This window comes from Lutra lutra, chromosome 9 (genome assembly GCF_902655055.1).
Source record: "Lutra lutra chromosome 9, mLutLut1.2, whole genome shotgun sequence".
Classification (NCBI taxonomy): Eukaryota; Metazoa; Chordata; class Mammalia; order Carnivora; family Mustelidae; genus Lutra; species Lutra lutra.
Window position 1 is genome coordinate 68291193 of NC_062286.1, and position 12964 is coordinate 68304156.

Genomic DNA, 12964 nt, shown 5'->3' on the forward strand with positions numbered 1-12964 from the left:
AGAAGAGGAAGAAGAAGGAGAAGAAGAAGGAGAAGAAGAAGGAGAAGGAAATCCTTTACGTCTTTTACATGACCTAGGATTCGGCCCTTGCCTCCCCTTCCACCATCATCTCACCCCTCCCTCTCTATGCTTCAGCTACACAGTCCTGTCTTCAAACACTTCCACTCCAGGGCTCTTCCTTTTACCTGCAGTGCTCTCTTCTCCATCAACAGCCCCACCCTGCTTTGGTCTAGGCAAATGTATCAGTCTAGGTGCTGGCAGGATGAGTTCAACGAAGGGACCATTTACAGAGATATGGGTCCCGTGAAAGGAGACCAGCCAGCTGTGGTAAAGCATCCTAGGCTAGCAAGAGCAGGAAGCCCTATCATCTTTCACCTAAAAGAGGAAATGATGGCGGGTTTTTGGAACCCACAGGGAATAGCTGTGCCCTTCAGCAAAGAAAGAAGTCAGTCTATACTGGCGGGGAGAGAGAGATTAAATAGCCTGACCTTATTCAACTCCCACCCTCTAAACTCCTGCTCATGCTTCTGATTGGACAAACCCAACCTGAGACCAAACGATAAGTTCGCTGTTGATGAAGGTTGTAGAAAAACAGGGTCAGAAAGATGGAAGATGCATCTGGAAAAATTCCAGGTGTCCTTTGCTTCAGGTTCCTTTCCTTAACAGTATCTATCTCTATTTGTAAATGCATAACTATAAGTGGTTTTTAAATTTATTTATTTATTTATTTTTAAAGATTTTATTTATTTATTTGACAAACAGAGATCACAAGTAGACAGAGAAGCAGGCAGAGAGAGAGGAAGAAGCAGGCTCCCTGCTAAGCAGAGAGCCCGATGCGGGGCTCGATCCCAGGACCCTGGGATCATGACCTGAGCCGAAGGCAGAGGCTTTAACCCACTGAGCCATCCAGGCGCCCTAAATTTATTTTTAACATTTAAAAATTATAGTTAAACTCCTTAAGATCAGGAATTGTGTTTGTCTTTGCTACCATAGTTTCCCCAGGAACTAGCAAGGTGTCTGATACATAAAAGGGCCTCAATAAATATTTCTTGGGTTAATGAAAGTATCTTCAATATGCAATATCATACTTTCATCAGGCTAATTTTCAAGCCTTTAATAACTAGAATAGGGAAATCATGCCTTCCTACTTCCTTGTTAGCCAGGCTCTTTCCCAGTTTCTTCTTTGCCTGCCTAGTAAAATGCCCCATAATCGCAAAATCTCTGAAGCCCTGCCAAGATTAAACTAAAATTCTAATAATTTATTTTTATTTTGCCCAAACTCTCTCCTGGTCAGTTATTTTTTCTAGGTTATTCTATGGTCATTCTATGTTTTCTAGGTCATTCTATGGCATATATGTAGAAAGTTAACTTTCTCAGGCTTTGTAATAACCAGAAAGTTTAAACCACAATGCACAGCATACATTTCAGCTTAAGCCTTTTGCCTTTGTGCTATATTAAAATATCCTGAAACAGGCATAATGCCATATGATGAATAACATATGGTACACGACAGTCCCTATTCATATATGGAAAATATGCTAATGATATTCCATACAGAAAGCAAAAATGGAAACATATTTATTTTTTCTATGTGGGTTTATCTGGATCAGCATCTAAAAATACTGATTTCTAATGTCATGGAGGGAATGATATGGAAGCTGAACAGAGATGACTGGTGTGCAAGGTCAGTTACAAAATAATCCACTGGAGGGAGATAGGAGCAATCCATGATCTGCCTGGTCAGAGTTCAAGTAACATTGAGGACTACGAAGAGATGTTTACAGAAGCCCCTGAGTCTTATCAAGGGAGTGTCCTCAGATGCAAAGGACTGTCATCAGATGCAAAGGACTCATACCTACCAGCTGTGGGAAACCGAGTCAACTTTCCCCAGATGTTACTTGCACGGGTACATCATCTTGTCTTCACTGGCCAGAGCTCTCTCAGGCCCAATGACCCCTTTTTTATAATAAGCATTTTGTAATGCCTCCTCTGCTTTCCTGAAATGGAATTCATAGGTAATATAACTTACATGAGACATTTTTTTAAACCAGTATAATGATCTAACTACAAAACAAAGGATAAGTAAAATACACTTACAATAAAGTGATATACATGTCAGAATGTAAATTCTTAGGAGGCACTCAGATCTTATATCTATGGGTAGAATCACTGTGAACGTAACAACCACAAATGCATATCATGTTGCCCTGGAGACTCCAACACCCTGAGCAGTGTTGTTGTCAAGGATGGGCATTTTCAAAATAGTGAATGCCTCTTGCGTTCCCCTGAAAACAATGTGCAATCTTCTCTCAGCTTACATAGCAGATACATTCCTGGAAAATTCAGTGATCTTAAAAAATGTGTCAAAACTACATAAAGCTTCATATAAAATAGAGTTGGATTCTAGGCACAGATAACTGTATACATACATGAAAGTCCTATGCAACATTCAAAAGTCTCACTCAATTCAAGGAACAAATTTTTTGATGTGTGGGTTTGTCTTGTACATTGCAGAACATCTCCGGCCCCAGCCCATGAAATGCCAGCACATCTTCCAACATTTTAACAAGCCGAAATGGGTCAGCAAATTTTCAAAATGTCCCCACAGTATATAGTGTCTCCTCTGTTGAGACTTGCTAGGCTGGAGGATTCTGTAATCTGTTTTCTGACTATGATAGAATCACTGTGATGCTATCAGTATGTGACATTCTAAACCTTCCTTTGGCTGGTACAATTCTTTCCAGCAGGCCCAGAAACACTATCCTTCTAATTCAAGGGGGAAAAAAAAAAAGCTAAAGCTTATGAGGGATACTGGGGCAGTTCACACAACTGAAGAAAGAACTGAAAAGAAAGCTTCAGTGTATCACTTAGGATTAAGTTCCATTAAACATGATAGAAAGCAGTGGCTTCATCAAAATGGAATTTTAATTCTTTCTCACAGAAACTGAGCCTGATGGAGAGATGTCCAGAGTTGGTATAGCAGTCCTACTTCATGAAGTTTCCTGGAAGCCAGGCTCATTCTACCCACTCTCTACCATCCTTAAGATGTGGCCCTGGGAGACGCCTGGGTGGCTCAGTTGGTTGGGTGGCTGCCTTCGGTTCAGGTCATGACCCAGCGTCCTGGGATTGAGTCCCACATCAGGCTCCTTGCTCTGCAGGGAGCCTGCTTCTCCCTCTGCCTCTGCCTGCCACTCTGTCTGCCTGTGCTCACTCTCTGACAAATAAATAAATAAAATCTTAAAAAAAAAAAGAAAGAAAAAAAGATGTAGCCCCGGTCCTCATTGGCCAAGATGTCAGCAGAACACATGAAAGGACAAAGAACCAGGCAAATCCCAACTACCTCCTTACAAAGTGTCTCAGAAGCTTCCACAAGACAATTCCACTTACACCTCATTGCCCAAAACGTAGTCCTATGGCTATGTCTCGCTGCGGGAAGGCTGGGAAGGTGTTTATGACTATCTGAAAATTCTATTACTAAAGAAGAGAAGAGAACGGATATTGGGTGACCAACTAATAATCAGTACCCTGCTTGTGGGGAGGAGGAATCAAGGCAGCTCTGCGGTTTCAGCTGATGGCAGTGTTTGGGCATATTCAATGTTGGCAGCAGGGGGGGTTTCTGACCATGCTGCACTGTAACCCAGCTGTGTTCATGGCTGTTTAGCTCTCCTTGATGTGGTGGGCTGAATAATGGCTCCTGAAAGATCTATGCAGCAATCCCTGGCACCTGAGAATACTTTGCTTTACATCCTAGATGGAACTTTGAAGATGTAATCAAATTAAGGTTCTTGAGATGGGGAGATTATCCAGGACTACATGGATGGGCCCACTGTAATGACAAGAGTCTTTATAAAAAGGAGGCAGGAGATCAGAGAGAGAGAAAATGTATCAACAAAAGCAAGAGATGGGAGGGATGCGAGGAGTGGGCAGTCTCTAGAAGCTGAAAAGAGGTAAGGAAACAGATTCTTACCTGAAGCCTCCAGAAGGAGCAGATCTTGGTTTTATACTTCTGATATCCAGGGCTATAATAAAATAAATGTGTGTTATTTTAAAGATTTTTTTTTTTTAATTTATTTGTCAGAGAGAGAGGGAGAGAGAGCAAGCACAGGCGGACAGAATGGCAGGCAGAGGCAGAGGGAGAAGCAGGCTCCCCGCCAAGCAAGGAGCCCGATGCGGGACTCGATCCCAGGACGCTGGGATCATGACCTGAGCCGAAGGCAGCTGCTTGACCAACTGAGCCACCCAGGCGTCCCTTAAACCACTATGTTTGTAGTAATTTGTTACAGTGACAGTAGAAAACTAATATACTTGATGACTGACTTTTCTTTGAACCTGATTCTACAATCTCAAAAAATTGCACGAACCACTAATATGCTCCCATTAAATCCCTTTCCTGCTGTAGGAAAGTTGTTTTCATTGTGTCTACCAAAGGACCCAGGCTTGTACAATCATGAGCCATTCCTCTAGGGGTCACCAATAAGAAAACTCAGCACCATCTGTACTCTTGGTCTCTATTTGTCTCTGCTCGGGAGTCATATTCCCATGAGAGTAAAACCAATTTTCCACATTAGATCACATGCCCATTCCTGTGGTCAGGGGCTGAGGTTCTGTGACTGGGCAGTCCCATAGAATCACATGGATCAGAGAAGGGACAGTTCACTCAAAGTAATGAAGCAAGTGCTTTTATCAGAGGAAGGAAGAAAATAATGCTGGTCAATCAAAGCCAACGTGTTTTTTATTAATTTAATGTTTCAGAGACATAAAAGACATCTTCATTTCCATGAGCCAGACTGCCAAAATAAAAAACCAGTAAGGGACTTCCAGTTAAATATGGCAGATAAACTAGATGTGTTTGTCTTGTTTTGCAGAGGAGTAGAATCCCACCAAAAAATGGTACAAACCTTGGGGCGCCTGGGTGGCTCAGTGGGTTAAAGCCTCTGCCTTCGGCTCAGGTCGTGATCTCAGGGTCCTGGGATCGAGCCCCGCATCGAGCCCCGCATGGGGCTCTCTGCTCAGCAGGGAGCCTGCTTCCTCCTCTCTCTCTCTCTGCCTGCCTCTCTGCCTACTTGTGATTTCTGTCTGTCAAATAAATAAATAAAATCTTTTTTTAAAAAATGGTACAAACCTCAAGGGTAAATAGGAAATGAACACCAGCAGAGGAAACACAACACATTTTTAAAAGCTAGGAAACAGATGGAAGAATGGTAACACACATTGCTGAGCAAAGGAAGCTAAACCCTAAATATCCAAAGAGATAGATACCAAGAAGCAGGCAATTTACCCTGTAGACATTCAGAAAGTTAAGGACTTAGAAACATGAGTATTTCCTGTGCGTAAAAAGAAGCATTTCATGCCTCATTATTAAACGTGAGCAAATAGAGAATTTAATAAAATTCCATGTAGGTATAAAATATAATTGAACAAATAAATTAGTATACCTTACTTATCTCTGGAGAAAATTGTTAGATTATTAAAATATAAGTAGATAACCAATGACTACAAGAAAACCTCCAGTATCAACAACGAATCCCAGAGAAAACAAAGATAACACAAGGAACAAAACAAATCTTTATTAAAAATTATAACTGATCTCATCAGAGAGATAAAAGAAGGTATTATATTCATGAGACAAGAGAAGAATGGTGTTTTTTTTAAAAAGGATAATCAGAACAAGAAAAATAAATTAAAATTAAATGGAAATTAAAAACATGGTTTTGAAATAAACAAAAACATCCAATAAAACTGTTAGAAGATAAAAGCAAGGAAATCTCCTAGAAAGTAAGATTAAAGGAAAAAAAAAAAGACGGACAATGGAAGGGGAAATATAAGATGCTTAAAGGATCATTCCAGAATGTCCAACATCTGATTGATAGGATTTCAGGAAAGAGAAAATGGGAGTAAAGACTGATGGGATGAAATCATCAAATAAGAAAGAAAATATCCCAGGGCTGAAATACATTAAATTTAGCTATGCAATTTCAGATAAAAAGAGTCCACTAAATGCCCAGTCCAATAAATAAAAAAAGACTTATACCAAGTCACATAATAAAATTACAGAATGCTAAGAAAAAACTTAAAATTTCTATGGGGTTGAGGGAGGGAGTAATCACATAAAAAGGATCAGGAATCAGAACAGGCATCAAGCTTCTTGATAACAATGGAGTTCAGAAAACAATGAGGTAATGCCTTTCCAGTTCTGAGGGGAAACTATTTCTATCCTAGAATTCTATTCCTATCCTTAAGTAACAATGACCTATGAGGATAAATATGCAAAGATGCCCATGCACTGTTTCTCAGGAAGCTACTAAAGGATGGGCCCTAGGAAAATGAAGGACTTGACCAAAAGAAGAAAATATGGAAGCTGGGAAACAGGAACTGTCACATAAAACTAGCAAAGATTGTCAGTCCTGAGAGATGCCTGAGTAGCTCAGTCGGTTAAGCATCTGCCTTCAGTTCAGGTCATGATCCCAGGGTCCTGGGTTTGAGTCCTGCATCCCCACATGGAGTTCCCTGCTCAGTTGGGAGTCTGTTTCTCCCTCTGCCTGCTGCTCCCCCAGCTTGTGCTATCTCTCTCTCTCTTTCTCTGACAAATAAATAAAATCTTTTTTAAAAAAAGGAAAGAAGAGAAAAATAAGATTGTTAGTCCTCAGATGACAACCAAGGTATCAGTCAGTCCAGATAGGAACAGGGGGACAGAGACAATCAATAGATTATCTGAAATATTAAATGTAGTATGATAAGCATCTGAAAACCTAATGAAACATTTGGTCAGATTGACAGAAAACTGATAGAATGAAAAACTAGGCAATTCTTAACTCTCAAGAAAACAAAAGTTTGTACAATGAAAGAAAAGTAGTCACATACACTTACTTGACTTACCAATGAACAACACTTACATAATAATGTAAATACTAAATATTGAATTAGCTAGAAATTAATTTAGATTATATTAAGAGAATGGGAGAGAGGATGGGGAGAGAAGTATATGTATGTATGGAATTAATAGATAAAGCCTAAGACATATATATATTTTAAAGATTTTATTTATTTATTTGACAGAGAGAGCACAAGCAGGGGGAGTACAGAAGGGGAGAAGCAGACTCCCCACTTAACAGAGAACCGATGTGGGGCTCAATCCCAGGATCCTGGGATCATGACCTGACCTGAAAGCAGATGCTTAACCAACTGAGGCACCCAGGGGCCCCTAAAGCCTAAAATTTATAAACCAAGAAATAGCCATATAGTTAAAGGCATAATATAATCAGGAAAACTGCCAAAGAGTTAAAAGCCTCAGATGTGGGGAGGGAGAAGGCACTACTTCTTCTTCTTTTTTTTTTTTTAATATAAGCTTTGTAGTATTATTTAATATTTTGTCTAACCTTGATTTTAAAATAATTTATACTGGAGGCACCTGACTGGTTCAGTCGGTGGAGTGTGCAACTCTTCATCTCAGGGCTGTGAGTTGAAAACCATGTTGGATATAGAGATTACTTAAAAATAAAATCTAAAAAATTTTAGAAATAAAATAAAATCTTTATTTTTTTAGAGACAGGATGAGCGAGAGTGGGATAGGGGAAAGGAGAATCCCAAGCAGGCTCTAAGCACAGCACAGAGTCCAATATGGGGCTGATCTCAAGACCCCAACACCACAACCTGAGCCAAAATCAAGAGTTGGACACTTAACTGACTGAGCAACCCAGGCACTCCTAAAATAAAATCTTTAAATGAAAAAAAATTATACTGTACTCCCTGTAAAGAAAAAGAACCAATGAGAAAAAATCCACAGATTATTCATGTTTTAGTTTGTGCATCAATGCCAACACTCTTTAGTTCAAATTCTCTTCAGAAATTCAACATTTGCTGAGTTTAGAAAAAGCTCTGGGCTCCATATGCCCTGTCTCCCTCAAAGCCAGTATTTGAATTTCCAAAGAATTACTCACAATGGGAAAAATATTCTCTCCTATTTCCCTTGTGTGATTAGAGAATATCCCAAAGCACGAAGTATTTTAAAATATTTGTTTACTGAATGTTTATTTATTCTCTATATTTGTGACTACTCCTTTGTTTGCCATTTGGTAACTGAGTGAAAAGCCTCCCTCACTCTGCTGTGCCTTGGCCTGGTTCTCTCTCAAGTCCCTCTAAGACCTTGACTTCATTGCATCACTCAGGGCTTTCTCTGATTTAATTCCCAATTTATGTGAGTAATTCCTACATTTCACTTTATAAATTACCAAACTATTTTATAAAAAAGAGTATTGTAGATATTTTTGCAAACAATAAATACATATAAAGAAGTTTATGAATTCAGAACCTATTAGCAATCTAGAATAAATACACTTTTAGCACAATAAAATGTACCTTCCTGATAGAACAAAGTCTGTTAGTGACTATGTGACAGTAAACAACTAGCTCAGAATTGAATTAATCAAACACAGGCTCAAAGTTTACTTTAAAAAAAAAATATTCATTTCTGGGGGTACCCAGGTGGCTCAGTCAGCTGGGCATCTGACTTCAGCTCAGGTCATGATCTCAGGGTCCTGGGATTGAGCCTGGAGTTGTGCGCTCCACTCAGCAGGGAGTCAACTTGTCTTTCTATCCCTCCCCTAGCTCATGTGCTCTCTCTTGCTCTTTCTCAAATAAATAAATAAAATCTTAAAAAATATATTCATTTCTATACATGGGCATTTTCTCCTCAAACTGTTTGTGATAGGTTCTGCCATACTGAGGATAACTTGGCAAACCAAAGCCTCCGAAGAACTGTAAAGAGAATATATTCATTAAAATTCAGTATTTATGTTTAAGACTTACTTTAGTTAATTACTGATTTTAAGAAAGCATTCGAGGAGCAAACAAAATGTTCCCCACCCATGATTTTTTCTAACGATCTATTTATTTATTTTAGAGGGTGGGGAGGGGCAGAGGAGAGAGAAACTCAAGTGGACTCTGGGACTCTGCAGTGATCACAAATTGCATCACAGGGCTGGATCCCATGACCAGAGATCAGATCTGAGCCGAAGTCAAGAGTCAGACCAACCAACTGTGACATCCAGGTGTCCCTCTCTGTGTACGATTCTTCACTCACAATTATGATAGTTAAGAATAAACTCTGGTACGTATACAGATTTCTAGGAGGAAAAAAAAAGAAAGAGAGATGCATATCTTCGAAACAAAATGTCAAAACAGTAAGAAAAATTTCATCACCAGAAAACCCCCAGGGGCAGGTTGCATAGTTATCTGATGAAATTAATAAAACTAGACGGTGTACTTTTTTATGGTTCAAGTCAAAAGTCATACATTGTCCCCGGGGTACCCATATACTTAGGGGAGGGGGAGGACTCACTCGAAAGCTATTTTGCCTGATTTATTTGGATAATAGCTGTATTTTCCATTTAATCTTAATTAATTTTAATTAAATTTTAAGGAAGGTTTTGGTAAATTACACTGCTCCCTTGTTTGTTTGTTTATTTGTTTGTTTATTGAGAGAGATTGAGAGAGAGAAAACAGGGAGAAGGGCAGAGGCAGAGGGAGAGAGAGAATCTTCAAGAAGACTCCCTGTTAAGCGTGGAGACTGACTTGGGGGAGGGCAATCCCTGGACCCTGAGATTGTGACCTGAGCTGGAATCAAGTCAACCCTTAACCATCTGAGCCACTCGGTGCCCCTGTTCCCTTGTATTCTTAATGCAGGAACCAACAGATGATATAGTAAGAAAACTGAAAGTAAGGTGAGAGATGGCGACTAAAATGCCTTCAGAAACAACACGCAATATATTTACAACTTTCTGAATAAAATATCTAGACCCAGATAAGCAGAAATGCTTTTGGGGGAAAATAATAAATAACCTGAAATCAGAAACTGTCCCGGAAAATCCAGAATGTGCACCTGAAATATGCATCATTATAAACACAGGGAAAGATACTATTCAGTCAAAGAATACAAGGTCCCATTTTATGCTCACTTAACAACCTAGAATTCAACTTAGTACTTTCATTTTTTTTTCAAAGATTTTATTTATTGAGAGAGAGAGAGAGAGAGAGGGCACAAGTGGTGTGAGGGGCAGAGGAAGAAGCAGACTCCTCCGTGAGCAGGGAGCCTGATGCAGGGTTCAATCCCAGAACTCTGGGATCATGACCTGACCCTTAAGCAGACTTGTAACCAACTGAGCCACCCAGGTGCCCCTAACTTCATACTTTTAGTAATTTCTTCTTCTTCTTTTAGGTTTTATTTACTTACTTGACAGATAGAGATCACATCGCAAGTAGGCACAGAGGCAGGAAACAGGCTCCCTGCTGAGCAGAGAGACCAATGTGGGGCTCGATCCCAGGGTCCTGAGCTCATGACCTGAGTTGAAGGCAGAAGTTTTAATCCACTGAGCCACCCAGGTGCCCCTACTTTCTGTAATTTTTAAAAAAGAAATAGAAATATACGTAGTATAGCCAATTATGATTCTGCTACCCTCAATGACCATGGGCCCTTACTAATGGATACAATCTAACCTAAATTTATCTATTGATGTTGACAAACTTTGGAAAGAATATATGCTTTTTTTTTTTTCCCATTGGGTTGTATCCTTGACCATGGACAAAGAAGTCAGAAGCATTGCCCATGTCATAAGGCCAAGAATGGTGATGTCCTCTCTGATCAGACCAACAAAAACTAGTGGCTTCCCTGGTTCCACTCTCTAATAATATACTAATCCTTTTCAAAGAAGGGTTTCATTCTGCAGTCAAGCTGGTGGAAGACAGCCAGCTCTTTTTCCCTGTTCTCTGAAGAAACTTCCCAGATGGATATCTCTCTTGAAGTCAGTTACATTAATCCAAAAAAAGCACACATTTTGGAATCAGAGGGATCTGAATTTAGATTATTTACTTAACTTCTCTGAGCTTCTATTGCTATGTATATAAGATGAGAGAAGAAATAATATCTACATTATACACATGGGGGTACTATATCTGAGGGCACTATACCTACATAATAAGTCTGGGTGTTCATCACAAGACATGTTGCAGAATTGTATTTAATGTTAGTTTGTGCCCACTCTTTTTCTACTTCACTTCAGAATTAGACTCATGCCTGGAACACTTAGAAGCCTTGTTCTCTCCACCAGACTAGACCTCTGGGTGCATATGATTTGTTGAACAACAATGGGCTTAACGTGTCTTTGGCTATTATGTAATATATGCAGGAAAGAATGGCTAGGAGAATAGAAGTCAGATAGATCCGAGTTAAAATTCAGCTTCTACCAGAACACTAACTATATCTCCTTGAGGAAGTAATTAACTTCTCTGAGCCTCTATTTTTTTTCCTTTATAATATAGAAAAGTACTTTTTCTACCCACCTAGTAAATATTTTTTGAGGTGTTTAAATTGCATAATATAGATCAAAATTCTTTATAAACAATAGAATGCTATGCAAGTGTTATTGCTTTATTATTATTATTATAAATAATAGTTCATTTTTTACTATTCCTGACAGATGATTTAGGGGAAAAAAAAAATTATCTCATTCAAGAAAAACTAGTTATTGCATAGTGAGCTCTTTCCTATACTGGGGGAAAGCTAAAGTTACTAAATATTTAAGTAAAGAATACTAGCCAGAGAATTAGAATACAGCTGTATTCTAGTCTAAGTATGAACACTAACAATTTCTTAGACAAATCTTCCCAATTTATTTAGCTTGGTTTTCTTATGACCAAAGTAATTCCTACCTCACTTGAGTAATATGAGGACAAATATAGAAAAATAATGGGAGGGGTGCCTGGGTGGCTCAATTGTTAAGCATCTGCCTTCGGCTCAAGTCATGATCTCAAGGTCCTGGGATCAAGCCCCGCATCGGGCTCTCTGCTCTGCTGGGAATCTTCTTCCCCCTCTCTCTCTGCCTGCCTCTCTGTCTACTTGTGATCTCTCTGCCAAATAAATAAATAAAATCTTTTAAAAAAAGATACAAAGGCAAGTAGGTTGAAGATCAGAACATTAGAAAATGGTCACATTCAGCATGATTTCCACTTTAAGCATGGTAGTTAATGGAGAGGACTGTTAGATGATCTGTAACATGGTCTCTCCTTAGAAAGGTAATGAAGTCTGATTCAGGATGGTAGACTGAACACAGACATCTAAATCCACCACCACCCATACTCTATTGAGTGATAGTAAAGCAATCAACCCACAAAGATGAAGAGAATGGAAAGAAGAACTTTCTGCAGTTTGGGAAGGAATGAAAACTTGTTGATGGATTACAGAAAGCAAAGAAGCAATAGCCTAGAAAAGACAGAGGGAAAGGCAGCAAAGAGCCAATCTGTCTAACAAAACCCCAGGGTAGCTGGAGGCTCAGTCAACAGGCAAAGCAGAAGGCAAGAATGAATCCAAGGGGAGAATCCAAGGGCGACCGGAAAGTCTATCTTTTAAAGAACCACTCCAGTCATGAACATTCTATTCGATGCCAACGTTAAGACTAGTGGAGCCCAGTGCCTCAGCCAGGTAGTCAACTAACCACACCAGTTACATTTTCTGATAATTCAAGCTGATCTCTTATCCTATTCTTAGTTTATGAATGTACAGCCAAAGATTACAATTTTGCCAAAGTACCTTTTTTTAATGTTTGGAGGGTAAAGTCAAGGTAACATCACAGAACATAAAACAACAGCAGCAGCAATGACAAAAAAACTAGAAACTATGAGAGATAAAGGCAAAGTGGAGAATCAGTCTGGGAGGTCCAACTTTTCTGGAGCTCCAGAAAAGCAAGGAATAAAACTAAAAGCAGAGATAATTATCAACACATAACATTTATAGAGCACATACTATTCGCCAGGCACTTTATGGAACTTCCTAAATATTACTCATTCAATTCTCAGTACAACCATAAGGAATATATTAGTATGGTAATATTATTAATACTCTTGTGTTTCAGATAAGAAAGCAAGCACAGAGTTTGAATAAGTTCCCCAAAGCTACAAAGCAAACAACTGGTAT